The sequence below is a fragment of the Dromiciops gliroides genome, chromosome 3 (genome assembly GCF_019393635.1).
Source record: "Dromiciops gliroides isolate mDroGli1 chromosome 3, mDroGli1.pri, whole genome shotgun sequence".
Lineage (NCBI taxonomy): Eukaryota > Metazoa > Chordata > Mammalia > Microbiotheria > Microbiotheriidae > Dromiciops > Dromiciops gliroides.
The window spans coordinates 152,705,439-152,722,042 of NC_057863.1; the positions used below are offsets into that span (position 1 = coordinate 152,705,439).

General features: G+C 38.7%; 1 protein-coding gene across 3 annotated transcripts in view; it reads right to left on the minus strand.

Moving 5' to 3' along the window:
- Positions 1 to 413: 413 nt before the first annotated feature.
- The window catches only part of SOX21 (SRY-box transcription factor 21), a 25,066-nt gene continuing 8,875 nt past the window's right edge, over positions 414 to 16,604 (minus strand). For 2 of the 3 annotated variants that reach the window (XM_043998107.1, XM_043998106.1), the window contains exon 2: positions 414 to 670. The gene's annotated coding sequence lies outside the window, so the exon portion shown is untranslated. Of the gene's footprint in view, positions 671 to 8,719; positions 8,777 to 16,604 lie in introns of those variants that run through there. The other variant, XM_043998108.1, reaches the window with a different exon arrangement.

The window sequence follows — 16,604 nt, forward strand, 5'->3', positions numbered from 1 at the left end:
ACTTATTCTGTAAGCCTGGGCAATAATTTAACCTCTTGGGGTCTTAGATTTCTTATTTTTCTAATATTAATAATTGCTAGTGGGCTCAGTGGGATTGAGGCAAGCTCCCCTCCGACTAAGAGACCTCTCTGATCAGGATTCGTGCATTTGGTCCAGACTGAGTTCAGAAGTCTTTGGGGAGTCTGACTTCTAATGAGATGGTCAGGGTTCCCCTTTTTTCCCCCACATGCTTCAGTTTGTTATGGCACCCTGGGGGTGATTTATATAAAGTTTAGGTCTTAGTTCATATCTAAGGTTTCCCTAAAAGGTGGAGAGTATAAAAGTATTCAACATACAATATGAATCAGATTATTAGATAGGCATTTATTTCCTACATGTAAAAGAAATACTAATCATAAAACAGGACTCGTAAACATCCATTTTACATTTCACCTTGGCTCTGCACTGTACTTCTCATAGTAGGTGTCTTCTGATAAGATGGGTGAAGATTTAGGCTTATCATCTTGTTGGTGGTCATCTGCTTCAAGAGCACTGGAGAGGGGACAGGGGACTCTTCCTCTTGTCACCATTAAGGTCCACGAGATGGACCCAATACCTCCAGACTTCTTGAACTCAGAAGTTTATCTTGAAATCTGGATAATCCATCACAAGATGACTGATGTTTGTACACCTAAGATGAGGAAAAAATACATTAAAAAGACTCAAAATACAAGATCATGATTATAGAGGCAGGACATGAAATTTAGATGCCATTTACTTCAGGCTGCATGGCTGCCAGGATTGGAGAGAGGGTGAGCTATCCTCTTCCCTGCCCCCCTATTATAAGTGGATCAGGAGAATTCTAGATATTTTATCATCATTTCAGCAAAGATCTTATAAAACCTCTCATGATATACTTGTGAATAAGGTCAATCAATCAACAAATATTTATTAAGCATCTACTTATGCCAGGTACTATGTTAGGTGCTAAGCATACAAGTACAAAGAATGACATCATCCCAATTCACAAAGGAGCTTGCAATCTAGATTGGAGACAACAAGGACATATAAGTATATAAAGAAGAAATATAAAGTAGTTAAATACAAGGTCGTTTGAGAATCAGGACAGGCTTCTTATAGAAGGTGGTATTTAAACTGTATCACCTCATAGAGAGGGATTCTATAGGTGGAGGCAAGGAGGAAGAACATTCCAGGCATACAGGACATCAGTGCAAAGATATGGAGATATCATTTGTGAGGAACAGAGAGAAAGCCAGTTTCAGTGGATCACATAGTGTGAAAGGGGGAGTAATGAACAATGAGATTGGAAATACAGTTTGAGACAAGGGTGTGAAGGTTTTTAAAAAAAAAAAACTAAAAAGAGGAGTGTCTATCTGATTCTAGAGACTTTAGAAAGCCACTGGAGTTTATTGAATAGAGGAATGTCATGGTCAGATTTGCATTTAAGGAAAATGACTTTATCAGCAGTATGTAGGAGAAACTGGGACAGTGAGAGAGATTTTAGAAGTAGAAAGCTGTCACAGTAACTTAGGCAAGCGGTGATGAAGGTCTGAACTAAGGTAGTAGCTGTATGAGTAGAGAAAGGGCTGGATAGGAGAAATGGCAAGATTTGGCAATTGATTAGATATGTAGGATAAGAAGTCAAGGATGAGCACCAAGTTTACAAACATGAGATACTGGAATAATGGTTGTGTCTTTAATAGGAAAAGGAAATGTGGAAGAGTAGTAGTTTTGGGGGAAAATAAAATGAATTTGGTTTTGGATATGTTGAGTTTGAAATATCTTCTGGACATCCAATTGGAAACAAACAATTGTAGTTCAGGAGACAAGGGTAGTACGGAACCTAGGGCAGAATCCTAGGGAACACCCACATAATGAATCTGGATGATAATTTAGCAAAAGAAGATTGAAAAGGAGCAGTTAAAAAGACATGAAGAGGGGGGTGACTAGGTGGTGCAGTGGATAAAGCACCGGCCCTGGATTCAGGAGTTCCTGAGTTCAAATCTGGCCTCAGACACTTGACACTTACTGGCTGTGTGACCCTGGACAAGTCACTTAACCCCCCATTGCCCCACAAAAATAAATAAATAAATATTTTTTTAAAAAAAGACATGAAGAGAACCAGGAAAGGGTAGTTTCATGAAAGTCTAGAGAAGAGGGAGAATTTTGGAGAAGACAGCCAACTGTATAAAATGCAGCAGATATGTTAAGGAGTGTACAGTCTAATGGTGTAAAAAAGTATGAAGAGTAGCAATTAAGAGATCACTGATGATTTTGGAGAAAGCCATTTTGGTCAAGTGTTGAGGTCAGAAGCAACACCGTAAAAGGTTAGTAAGGAAGTGAGAGAAGTGGAGTCAATGAATGCACTTTTTAATTTAGGAGTTTGACTGAGAAAAGGAAGAGAGATATAGGATGATAGGTTGAGGATATGGTAGGGTCTAGTGAAAAGTTTATTGTTTTTTAGGATGGGAGAGACTTGGCCATGTTTGGAGACAATAGAAAAGGAGCTATCAGAAAGAGAAAAGTTGAATATTAGGTGTGGGAGGCCTGATTGAGATTGTAATTTGCTTTAGAAAATAGGGAAGGATGAGGTCAAGGGCCAATGTAGAGGGATTGGCCTTAGCCTTGGCAAAGAAATTGGCCACCTCATCGTCAGAGATGAGAAAAGAAAAAGAAAATGGCGGACAATGTCAAGGGCATTTGTGATAAAAAGAAGGGGAGAAGAGGGAGCTCAAATTGAATGGAGAAATATGATTTGGTTTTGGCTTGGTGTTGGTGGTGCAGTGGATAGAACACCAGTTCTCAAGTCAGGAGGATCTGGGTTCAAATATGCCTCAGATACTTAATAGCTAGTTGTGTTACCCTGGGCAAGTCACTTAGCCCTGTTTGTCTCAGTTCCTCAACTGTAAAATGAACTGGAGAAGGAAATGGCAAATCACTGATGGATCTTTGCCAAGAAAACCCCAAATGGGCTCATAAAGAGTGAAATATGCATTGGATTACCTGAAAACCATGACCAAAACAAGAGCTTAGACATCATCCTCCAAGAGATTGTGAGGGAAAATTGCCCTGATAGTCTAGAAGCAGAAGCTAAAATAGAAATTGAAAGAATCCACCGATCACCTCCTGAAAGAGATCCTAAAAGGAAAACCTCCAGGAATATTATAGCCAAATTCCAGAACTCTCAGGTCAAGGAGAAAATATTGCAAGCAGCTAGAAAAAAAGGAATTTAAATACTGTGGAGCTCCAATAAGGATAAAGCAAGATCTAGCGGCTTCTACATTAAAGGACTGGAGGGCATGGAATATGATATTCCAGAGGGCAAAGGAACTGGGACTACAGCCAAAAATCACGTACCCAGCAAAACTAAGCATCATCTTTCAGAGGAAAACATGGAATTTCAATGAGAAAGAAGACTTTCAGGAATTTGTTATGAAAAGACCTGAACTGAATAGAAAATTTGACTTTCAAATACAAGACCCTGGAGAAGCATAAAAAGATAAACAGGAAAAAGACTTCATGACGGATATTAAAAGATCAAACCATTTATATTCCTACATGGGAAGATAATACTTTGAACTCATAAGAACTATCTCAGTAAGGAATTAACAGAGGACACAGGTCTGAACTGAATATGAAGGGGTGATATCTGTAAAGCATTTATGTTTTGTTCTTTGTGGGGTGTCTTATGTCTGGGGCCAGATTTGGGCTTGGGGCCTCCTGGGTCCAGGGCTGGTGCATTATCCACTGTGCCACCTAACTAACCCATAATGACATCTTTAAAATAGGGTTGGGGTGTAGGAGAAATAGACTGGGGGAGGGGGAAGAGGAGAGATGGTCTGGGGAGAGGTTGTTCACATGAAGGAAATAAGAAAAAAGCTTATGGAGGGGAGGAGAAGAGGGGGAAGGGATTGGGGAGTGAGTGAACCTTAATATCCTCAAAATTGACTCAAAGAAGGACTACCATACATACTCAAGTGGGTATAGTAATATATTTTTGCCCTGAGGGAGGGGAGGGAGATAAGGGGCAGAGGGGAAGAGGGGAAGGAGGGAAGGGCAGATTGGGGGAGAGAGCAGTAAAAAGCAAAATACTTTTGAGGAAGGTAAAGATGTTCTGCATTAACTGCACAAGTATTACATATTGAATTGCTTGGTTTCATAGGGAGGGTTGAGGAGAGAGGGAGGAAGAAAATTTGGAACACAGAATTAGCTCAAAGACCTTAAACTCATCAGAGTTGGCTCATGGAGGGAATAGCATTCACATCCAGTTGGGAGGAGTAATCTATTTAACCCTACAGGAAAGTATGAGGGGAAGAGGATAAGGAAGGAAGGGTGAAAAAAAAAAGGGAGTGCAGAGTAGGGGAGGGGACAGTCAGAAGTAAAACACTTTTGAGGAGGAATAGTTTAAAAGAAGATAGAAAATAGAGTAAATATCATGGGAAGGGAATAGGATGGAGGGAAATAGTTATGATGATTGAATATAATGGCTGGGCTAATATGAAGAAAATTCTTTGTCAAGTTTAAGGTACTTTATTTAGGTTATGATGAACAGGATACTATCAGAAAAACCTGGAAAGACCTACATGAACTGAAGCGTAGTGAAATGTATTGTATACAAAATAACAGCAATAGTGTAAGATGATCTGCTGGGAAGCATGTGGTTATTTTCAGCAAGGCAATGATCCAATATAACCCTGAAGGACCCTGAAATGGCAACCCATCTACAGAGAAAGAAGTGATAGTATCTGGAAATAGATGGAAGCACATTTTTTTTCTTTTTCTTTTTTCTTTCTTTCTTTTTTTTTTTGTGAGGCAATTGGGGTTGAGTGGCTTGCCCAGGGTCACGTGGCTGGTGGGTGTTGAGTGTCTGAGGCTGGATTTGGGCTCGGATGCTCCTGATTCCAGGGCCAGTGCTCTGTCCACTGTGCCACCTAGCTGCCCCTGGAAACACATTTAAAAAATTTTTTTTTCCTCTTTGAGAATTCCTCAATCTGAAGTTCTGGGTTTTTGTTTTTGTTTTTGTTTTTACTCTTTTCTCTCACAACCTAGCTAATGTGGGAATGTTTTCCATGACTACTCATGTATAACTTATTTTGAAATGCTTGAGTTCTAGTGAGTGGGGGGTGGGAATGGAGGAGGAAGAGAAGTTGGAACACAAATTTTTTAAAAATTGATGTTAACATTTATTTTTACATATATTTTGGAAAATAAAATTCTATTCAATAAAACAAAGAAACAAACAAAAAAGAGTGAGATATGACTGAACAACATAAAAGCAAGCTCCTTGGAAGGACCTCTCTCTAGCAAAGGAGATTGACAATAGTTCTGTAATTTATAATTTCATAGAGTTTCAGAAGCACTGAAAGGTTAAATGACTTGCCCACAGTTATTCTCCCTGAGTTTGTGTCTCAGAAGCAAGACTCAAGCCCAGGTTATTCCAATCTGAGGCCAGTTTCTACCCTACTTTGCTATGCTGCCTTTCTTTCAGATATGCTCATGGAAAAGAAGAAGTACAGACTAAATGATAGTAAAGCCAATGTGAATTCATAGAACCATAGACTTTAGATATAAACTAGTGATTCTCAAAATTTTGGGGCTCAGGACCCCTTTATACTCCTAAAAATTGAGGACCCCCAGAAGAGCTTTTGTTTATGTGGGTCATGTCTACTGATATTTGCTCTCTTCTAAACTAAGCTGGAAACTGAAACCCAGGGAATTTTTCAAATCACTAGCCTCTAAGGACACACAGGCTCTAAGTGGCAGAACTCAGATTTGAATAAAGTTCTTTGTAAAATATGGTGCTGGGGAAGCTAGGTAGCACAGTCGATAAAGAACTGGCCCTGGATTCAGGAGGACCTGAGTTCAAGTCCAGCCTCAGACACTTGACACTTACTAGCTGTGTGATGCTGGCAAAGTCACTTAACACTAATTGTCCCACCAAAAAAAAAAAAAGAAAGAAAGAAAAATAAAATATAGTGCTTTATTTTAATTCCATACAGAGTATTGACTCTAATGAATGTTCTGTCTTTGGCCATGTCCTGCTTAGTAATTTTATCAAAGACTTGGATAAAGATTGTAACAGCATGCTTATATAATTTCGGGGTGATACAAAGCTGGGAGGAGTAGTTCTAGAGATGGAAAGCATCCCAGTTTTAATGCAAGTTAATGCACTGGATGATAAAATCAAGATTCTAAAATATTTTAATACACTGAAAAAATTGGCGCAAGCAAGATGAATTTAATATCAATCAAAAAAGAGTACTACATACAGGTTCAAAAAGTACAGAATGAGGATGAGGGAAATATGTTATTAGCCTATTTTTTGAAAAATTCCTAATGGTTTTAGAGTGTTTCCTTGTTTATAAAATGGGTATAATAATTTTTATATTACTTAATTCACCAGCTTCTTGTGAGAAAAGTACTTTTTAAGATTGTAAATGTCTATATAAATGTGCAGCTAGGTGGCTCAGTGGATAGAGGGCTGGGCCAGCCTGGATTCAGGACTGGCCTCAAACACTTATTAGTTGTATGACCCTGGGCAAGTCACCTAACTCCATTTGTCTCAGTTTCCTCATCTGTAAAATGAACTGGAGAAGAAAAAGGCAAACCACTCCAGTATTTTTGCCAAGAAAACCCCAGATGGGGTCACAGAGTCATATATGACTGAATAACAATACATAAATGTGAATAATTATTATTGTTATTAAGTCAGATGTAAGTGGAATATAAGTCAACACTGGGAAAAACTAGTAAATGCCATGTTGGGCTGCAGCAATAGAATTATATTTATCTAGAACAAAGGTGGTAAGAGGACTGGAAATCATGTTAAATTAGGAATCATGGAAAGAACCTGTTATGTTTAGCTTGAAAAAGAGAAGACCTGGGGACAGCTAGGTGGCACAGTGGATAGAGCACTGGCCCTGGAGTCAGGAGGACCTGAATTCAAATCCAGGCTCAGACACTTTCTAGATGCATGACCCTGGGCAAGTTACTTAGCACCAATTGCAAAGGAGGAAGAGGAGGAGGAAAAAGAGGAGGAGGAGGAGGAAGAGAATGAAGAGAAGGAGGAAGAGGAGGAAGAGGAGAAAAAGAAGAGAATGGTAATTATCTTCAAATATTTGAAGAGCTACCATGTGAAAGAGAGATTAGATTCTTTGTGGCTCCAGAGCAGATAACTAGGACCAGCGGATAGAAGGTAAAATCAGGCAGATTTTGTCTCCATATGAGAAAGGACTTCCTAATTAATAAAACTATTCAAAAATAAAAGGGGTTGGAGGCAGCTAGATGGTGCAGAGGATAAAGCACTGGCCCTGGATTCAGAGGACCTGAGTTCAAAATTGGCCTCAGACCCTTGACGCTTACTAGCTGTGTGACCCTGGGCAAATCACTTAACCCTCATTGCCCCAATAAATAAATAGATAGTTAAATAGATAAATAATTAAATGAATTAATTAATTAATAGATAAATGAATAAATGAATGAGTGAAAAAATAAATAGATAAATAAATAAAAGGGGTTGCTTTATGAGGTTGGCAAAGGTTTTATATCTGTTATCTCATTTGAGTCTCATGGCAATCCTGGCCATAATACTTTACAAGTCTAACATTTTATATTTACCACTTTATTTAAAATCCAAGACATGATGGATATTCTTTTTATTTGGCATATAGCTGAAACACAAACATGATGGATTACTATAATCTCAGCAGTCAACTGGGTTGGTCTTATTGGAATCTGTCTGATGGTAGGACAGAGTCAAGAAAGTTATCTAGGTATAGGACTTAATAAGGGGAAAAAATAATGAGACATTAGAAAAGAATCCCTACCTCAATTTCTGACATTTCTGGAATGCAGATTAATTCTGAATGGAGCTGAAATGAAGATCAGGTAGGTAGTTGTAGAGGATACAACATGCATTGGGAGCAGGTTCAAGGAGGGATTTTTGGACATTGCTGTTTGTAAATACATGTATTTTTAATACCAGAGCATTCATGTGGGCTATATAATAGTATAATAAGGTGGATGGATAATTGAACCCAAAAAGGAATCATTAACGATTTCATGTCAGTATGGCAGGAGGACTCCAGTGGAGTGCCTTAGGTGTCTATACTTGGCCTTCTGCTGTTTAACATTTCTATCACTGTCTTTAATAAAGGCACAGATATTAACCACAGGTTAACATTGCTAGCTACTAAATTGATGCTATTCACCTAAAAGGACTCATCCCTTAAAGTCCTTGAAAGTTATATATACTATGGCACTGAAGAGGGGTGAGGAGATTGGGAAAATTCAAAGCTCTCTATGATTTTTAGTGAGTGGCCTTCTATTCTCTAGCTCCGCATCACTTGGGGTTCCTAAAGGATGTTGTTACTGTGGATTTACCCAATTAGAAATAACCCTTAGGGGCAGCTAGGTGGAGCAGTGGATAGAGCACGGGCCCTGGATTCAGGAGGACCTGAGTTCATATCCGACCTCAGACACTTGACATTTACCAGCTGTGTGACCCTGTTATTGCCCCGCAAAAACAAACAAACAAACAAAAAACCCTGACTCTTCACTTCCTGAATTTCTGTGATATTTCAATAAGCCCAGACGTGTTAGTTTGGCACGATGGAACCAATCTTCCATGTGAACAGAAAGGAGAATTGCATACAGTGTTTCACTTTTTAAGTATAAAATAAATAAACAATATAGATTATCTACTGAGCAGCTGTGTACCTGTAGCTTCTCCTGGATCCAGACCTCCCCAAAACAATATGATCTCCAAAGCCAGAAGCTAGAGGAAATACACAATTCAGGTGTTTAGCTACCAGAGATCTCAATCAATAAAGCAAGCAACAAGCATTTACTAAATACCTATTGTGTAACAGATAATTGTGATTGGCCCGAGGGATACAAGGACAAAAATGAAACTGTTCCTGCCCTAAAGGAGCTTATATTCTATCCAGGAAGATAGCATATATCTATATCTATGCATATAAACTTTGTATGTAATATATGTAAAATGTATATAAACTGGGGGGGGGGGAGCACTAGCAATTGAGGCAGTCAGAAAGGGCTTTCATAAAGAAAATAACAGTAGTGCTGAGTTTTGAAGGACATTCACCATTCCAAGAGGCAGAAATAAGGAGGCAGCACATTCTAGGTGTGGAGGTATAGAGAAGTTGTCATGTATAAGGAAGAGCAAAAAGAACAGTTTGGCTGAATTGTAAGGCGCAGGAAGAGAAATTATATATACCAAGATTGTAAAGGTAAATGGGGAACAGGTTAGGAAAAGTTCTGAAAGCCAAAACAGATTGTAAAGGCCAGGGCTTCTTAAACTTTTTCCACTTGTGACCCCTTTTCACCCAAGAAATTTTTAGGTGACCGTGGGTATAATTTTTAGTCATTTCATATTCAGAAACTTTTTACTGTTGCCAAATTTTTCGTGATCCCCACATTCAGTTACATGACCCTATTTGGGGTTGCAACCCACAGTTTTAAAAGCTTTGCTAAAGGCAATGGGAAGCTATTTAGAGTTTACTGAATTGCACGATTAGATAGATTTACCAGTGCTTGAGGAAAATTATTTTAGCAGTTGAATGGAGATGGATTAGAATGGAGAGAGACTTGAAGCAGGGAGGACAATTAGGAGTCTATTGAAAAAATTCATAAAATGTATATGACAGTATATTAAATCTTCCAAACCATAGCCTGCCACCTGTGTAATAAATGAAGCAGGTACTTCTCAACTGTCTCTAGGGTCAAGCTTAGTCATTGTTCTAATACAATGTTCAGTTTTAAATTATTGTTCTTTCCATTTACATTATTGTAGTCTTGTATATTGTTTACCTTCTTCTGCCTACTTGCTTCTACATGAATTCTTATTAAGTCTTCCCCTTGTTTCTCTGAATTCTTCATATTTATTATTTTCTTATGATACAGTAATATTGTATTACATTCAGTTTTCGCAACTAGCTTAGACACTCCCCAAATGTTCTTATACTTTGTTTCCAATCACAAAAAGTGCTGCGATAAACATTTTAATATAAATGGGACCTTTCTTTTTGTCTTGACCTCCTTGGTATATAAGTTTAATAGTAGGATCTCTGGATCAAAGAACATAGACAATCTAGTCACTTTAATTTTTAGTCTAAATCTGAATTGCTTTCTAAAATGTTTGTATCAATTCACACATCTACCAATAATGTATTAGTGTGTCTGTCATCTGAAGCTCCTCCAACACTGTCTTCTTCTATCTTTTGTAATAATCTTTGCCAATTTGACGATTGTAAGGTAAAACCTAAAAGTTATTTACATTTGCATTTCTCTTGTTAGTAATTTAGAGACATATTGCTTGTGATTGTTAATATTTTGCAATTTATCTTTTAAAACAGATGTTCATATTATTTGACCTAACTGGAAGATTTCCATAACAAATTCTTTTAGCCATCAAGGATAGTACAACCACCCCATCTAGACTCTAATATCCTGAAGAAACTATCTCAGGAAGTGAAAATAGTGACAAAGAAGACAAAAATGAGAACAGCTGGACTAGACCAAGGATACACAGAAGAGGTCTGTATCAAGAGATCTGTATCTGTAATTGAGGGAATGATTCTGAATGTATCTGAACAAGACAAAAGTACCAAAGACATTGGGGAAAAAAAACTTATCATTTATTTATTATTTTAAAATGTAATTGAGACAATATCAATAACTACTAACAACTCAAAAGGTTACTTTCATATCTCTACATGATTTTATGTGAATGGTCTATATACTTATCATGGGCATCCTTGATGAAAGCATAAAAAAGGATTAGGTGTGTTTTCATATTGGACTACATTTTATGGACTATATTTACATTTTCATATCAGACTATATTTTACAGTCATAAAATTGACTGCAAGGTGTAGAGAAAACAAGATTTAACTACACTTAATACTTGTTTAGAAAGAAAAAAAATTGATTCAGATTAACAAAATTCTGCCTTACTGAGTTTCCTTCAACAATATTTCTCCAGTGAATATGTTAAAATCATACTCCATTCCTTGAAAGATATAACAATGGAAACAACTTTGACAAATCTCAGAATATTAACATTTAAGCAAAACATATAACAGAAACTATACACTAAAGGTGTTTACAATCATAACAGAAGAAAGATTCCCTATAGAAGGTGAGGGTCTCCCAATACCCACATTTACCAACGATAGTGTATTGATTACATTACACCCAAAAGCAATGCAGTTTCCTAAGTGAGAACAATAATCATCCAAAAATGGTCAGCCTAACAATCCACAAAGGCAAAACCAACTGGATGAATAATGCAATCGTCCTGACTACAAAATGCATTTAGGGGAACAATTCAGTGCATATCATACATCAAGTACATATATCTTGGATAAACACTGAAAATAGAAAATTAGCTGAGTCCATAATTGAACAGGAGGACTGGAAAGTGAGAAGGATGGACCTTGAGATATTATTTAGTTATTTTAATTATCTTAAGCTTCTCTTTGAAACAAAAACTAATTTTTTTAAATCAAGAGACTTTGGGTATATGGCTGCTAGTCATGGAATAAAAGTTTTCAAAAAAAATTGATGTTGAAGATCACCTAAAAGTATTAGAGACACAGAGGTATCAACCTGCCACATATTATAAGCAAGAATTTTGTTAGGAGAAACAGCATAAAGGGTTCCATTTGAGAAATGTATGACAAAAAGTCATGTATCAGGCATGTTGTAAGAGCAGAGAAAAACCAATGGACAACCCACATGTTCCCTTGTCATCCAGACAATGTCCAGATAGCTAGAAAAAGACATGTGGAGTGCACTACCCCCTTGATAAATTTATGTGAGGTCATTGACAAGAATCACATTAATAATTAAGGCACTGATGGATCACAATCTGCATCGTTTCAAGTAGTGCATATATTGTTAGAAATTATAAATCTATCAAAGGTTAAAGTATCAAAGTGAGCCATATGGAGGAGAGATTAGATGTATTCTATTTTGTTCTGGAAGGCAAAACTATGAACTTTGGATGAAAGTTGCTCCTTTCAAGGAAAGATTCGCTAACAGTAAGAGCCCTCTAAAAGAGGAACAGACTTTCAGAAGGGAATGGGATGCTTATCATTGGAATTCTTCAAGAACAGTCTAGATAGTCATTATTTTAGGAGTGTGGCCAGAGGTGTGCTGGTAAGTATTAACAACTGGCTATCTGAGGAAAAAAGACTATGCATAACACACTTTAAAGTTTTCTCTGAATTATTAACATTTTCTCCATCACTTTCTTAATTCTAGACAATCAACAAAATAATAAATCAAGCCCTGATTTGTAGCCTTTGCTGATTTTTAAGGTATAAATGCTCACACTGAAAATTAAACAAATCTCTCATCCACCCAACCCCTCCAACAAATCCCACTGCCTGATATGGGTAGCATGAATCCTTGCTAAACCCAAGAGACTCAAACTGGAAAAAGTATAGTATATGATTGGGGGAGGTAGTAAAGGTGGCAGAGTTAGCTTATTGTTAAAGTGCAGTGTGGCTGGAATTCAGTAATGAGGAACTTTATGGTAATATTTGTTTTTCTTTATTTAATAGACCAGAAAAAAAGTCAGGAACTCCTTCTGGCCACATATTAATAGGAAGAGAAAAAAGAGGGAAGTCGATTTAAAAAAAAAAAAAAAGGAAAGATCTTATTTTCCATTTGGAGGAAGGGCTTCACCTCTGAAACACAATGGTACACTAAAAAGGGGGTCTTTTATCCATTTGCAGTATTCAGCATACAGGGAGGAAGGAAGGAAACAAGCAAACCATGGAGTCTCTTGCAGGGGAAACTGACTAACCCAGGAATCTATCTTGGCTTCCAGAGAGGGAAGAATTGCAAACTTGGATACTTGGGAGGTGGGGGGTGGGGGAGGAAATAGAAAATCAAGGGAAAGGAGCAGGCATTTGATTATCAAAGGTTTTAGGAAAAATAGTCTCACTGATGGGAAATGAAATTGGGGTGGCCGATTTTGCATAGGAGAATCACAGCATGCACATCTAGAGATAAGCTCTTCTAGACTTGTTATTTAGACAGGAACTATCCTGATCCTGTGACATTTGGGAGATTTAAATTCTTTAAAAGACATACTTCTGTGAGAGTTTTTCTTTTGAGCAATGTCCAGTATTCATTACTCTAGGACAAGGACCATTTCCTTCCCTGTCATCCAACTCTCACCAATTCCTATGAGAACATTTTCCCTGATAAAGTGGTGTCAAGAAAGCTCCATTTCAGACCTGAGAGGAGCATTCTAAATCCCTTTAATCTTCCTTCCCTATTCCCATACATCCATTCCCACTTTAGCCTGCCTGTTCCATCTCCCCTCTGCACTTTCAAGGAAGGAATGGAGGAAGGGAGAAAGAGAAGGAAGGAGGAAAGATAGAAAGGAAGGAAGGAAGAATGAAAGAAAGGAAGGAGAAAGAGGGAGAGAGGAAAGAAAGAAGGGAAGATGGAAGGAAGGAAGAGAGGGAGGGGAGACTGACTCCCAGAAAATTCTAGCTCACTGGAAAATCCTAAACACTGTGTCTGCTCAAATTTTTATATGTAAAGGCTGGCAAACGTTATTGGACAGGGCTCTCCATGTTCTTCCTAAAGATCAAGTACGATGCTTGCAGGAACTCAGCTGCAGCAAGTTCTTTTCTCTTTTCATTGAGAGAGCTATTTTCACTTTTAGGATTGGAAAGAACCCTCTGAAAGAAAGAACTCAGATGTAAAGTGATCGGGGTTCGACCCCCCAATCAGTCTACTGAAAACAGTCTCATCGACCTTTTTCCCTCCCCCACTTAGCACATCCCCTTTCCCCTCCCCTCAACTTCTTAATGAGGCTCTCCGGTTTCATTCCGAGGCAAAGGATAACAAGAACAAATACGTTGCTATTTAGAATGAAGATAGGCAAAAATCCTCATCTGAAGCAAACCCTTCGAAAGAATTGCCGAGGTAGGGATCACAAACAGCCGGGAGAGTTGGAATCACTTCTGGAACTTAGTCAGAGTTGAAGAATCGTTGCCTTTCACGCCGACCCCGCAACTTTCCTTTCCGCAGTGTCGACCTGATCACTCTACCTGACTCTATCTCCTACAAATAGAACCCTCACCTCTGTATGTGGATAAAATGGGTCTGAATTGTGGGAGTTTAACTTTCCCAAAGCTTTTTAATCCTATGGCTGTCAACTCCCCAAAACAGCAGCCAGACACCAGCTCTGGCCTTTTATCTCTTTATAGGCAGAGTCCAAAGCTGGTGTAAGCAGATGTTTGCAAGCTTTCTCTCCTCCTATCCCTACCTCCCACCCCCACCTCAGCCCCGACTCAAGGAATAAAAACGATCAGACGCACACCAAGGTCCAGATTCCTATTGATTTATATTTCCTTGCTCAATCATGACATGGGGGAGGGGAGCAAGGTCTGGGGAAAATGGTGGTGGTGGGGGGTATTGAAAGTGTGCCTTTACATTTTTTTTTAATTCCAGGGGGAAAGGAAGAATTATAGAGGAAAAGAAGAGCCCAGGGAAATCATTAGCTACCCCTGGAAATTCAGGTTACAGGGGAATGAACAAATTTTACCTTTTTTAGCCTCCTCCAGCTAAAAACCCAACTGGTTCCTTTACTGGTAGTCAGAAGAAGGGACAGTTTTGGTGAATGTGGCAGAAATGTGGACCAAATACTTTAGAATGAATTTTTCAAGTGTGTGTGTTGGTGGGCTAGAGTGAGAGGGACAGTTGGAGAGTGCCTTCATTGGCTACTCAAGTAGGCTGAAAATGTCATGTTATCTGGTAGAAGTCTAGGCCAGCCCTTCATAAATAAAATACAATGTAGACTTATTTCTTCCATTTCTCAGTGATTGTAAGAATGAAAAAAGTTGTTACTCTAGAGTGACAAAGAGTAATCCATAGGGTATTTATGAGGGGGACTTGGGGAGTGGAGTATGAAAAGTGTCTGACTTCAGTAATTGTAAATGGGGGGGGCAAATTCGTTTGCAGGGCCCACTGTAAATAACCTCTGAGGGGTTTTTTGCAATTTTTAAAAAAAGTTTTCCAATCCATGAAATGTTTTCCTTCTCTGTCTGCCAGGAAGCAACACTGAGACTTTCCCTACATTTTGGTTCATCTTTTGCTACTGGCTGACAACAATCTGTTCTGATCTTTATTTCCCAAATTAGGAAGAGAGCTGGGAAGAATATTGAGTCTTCAATGAGAAGTAGACTTTTTATATAGGGGAGCCAGGAAACCATCAAGGAAACAATAATCTAGGTGCTTTAAGGGAGAAGGGATGGGGTGTGGGAAAGATCCACCCCAGCCCATTTAGGTAGACAGGTTCTGTTTCCCCACCACTTCCCTATCCCTCCCTCCACTTACAGAGGTGATTTTAGACAGAATCTCTAGACCATTTCTGACCTGTGATCTTGTGAACAAGATTTAGGATCAGATTAAAACATTTATTAAGCCCCACAGCACTAAAAAGGCCTATTCCTTTTTATTATTATTATTATTATTATTGAAGCAATTAGGGTTAAGTGACTTGCCCAGGGTCACACAGCTAGTAAGTGTTAAGTGTCTGAGGCCGAATTTGAACTCAGGTACTCCTGCATCCGGGGCCGGTGCTCTATCCACTGCGCCACCTAGTTGCCCCAAAGTCTATTCCTAATAAACATTGAATAAAAGTCCAAAAGAGTAGTTCTTACAGCTATTTCGCACTGGATTTTACATGATTTTGAAGACATCCCTGAGAAAGAAAATATCCACAGCCTGTATTCTAATCAAGACAGGTTTCTTGATAAACAAAAAACTGGGAAACCTTTTAGAGTTTGGGAATTAGGGTGATAGTGGGAACTTGTGGTAATTACTTACCTAGATAGCCTCAAAAACAAGCGCACCCCAAGATTAATCCTGAATAACAAGCTCCGTTTGAGGCTTGATCAGCCAGACCGGGGCTCATCATATCAGTTGGATTCATGAGAGTCCAACTCCAGTTTTGAAAAGGTTGTGTTTCTATTGAGACACAAACGCTGGTGTTGCAGTTGTGTGTGGGGTGTGTGTGGTGAATTTCGGGGGGATGGGATGCTTAGACCCTTTCCCGCTTTCTTTCTCTTTTCTCCTCGCAGCCAGTTAGCCAGCCTCAGTGTAGCCATCTCTCTGTGCCCTTTATCCTCCCCTCCTCCCACTCATTGTCCCTACTGAATTAAAAGGGAGCTGAGTAGGGGCTCTCGAAATGTTGGAGACCCAAGACAGACTCTGGAGTTCACTGGGACTTTAGGGAGATGGGTGGATGGAATCATCCACCCAACCCCTCCAACTTTCAAAACATGATCTTTGTACTCCTGTCTCTCACGAGGGCAGTTTCCATCTTTCCTGGACTTTCTAAAGGTTAAACTGCCATTTCATTGGACACTAAATAAAATAGGAATGATGTTCTATTGTTGCCCCTGTTTTTCTTAAATGTTGGCTTTTCACTGTTTCAGGGGGAAGTTTCCTCCTTTCTTATCCATCCCCATCACACCCCTTCTCCCTGCTTAGTTTGTCTCTCCAACTGGAGAGATTTGTTAAATTTTCAAATAAAGAGAAAAATCCCTCCCCTC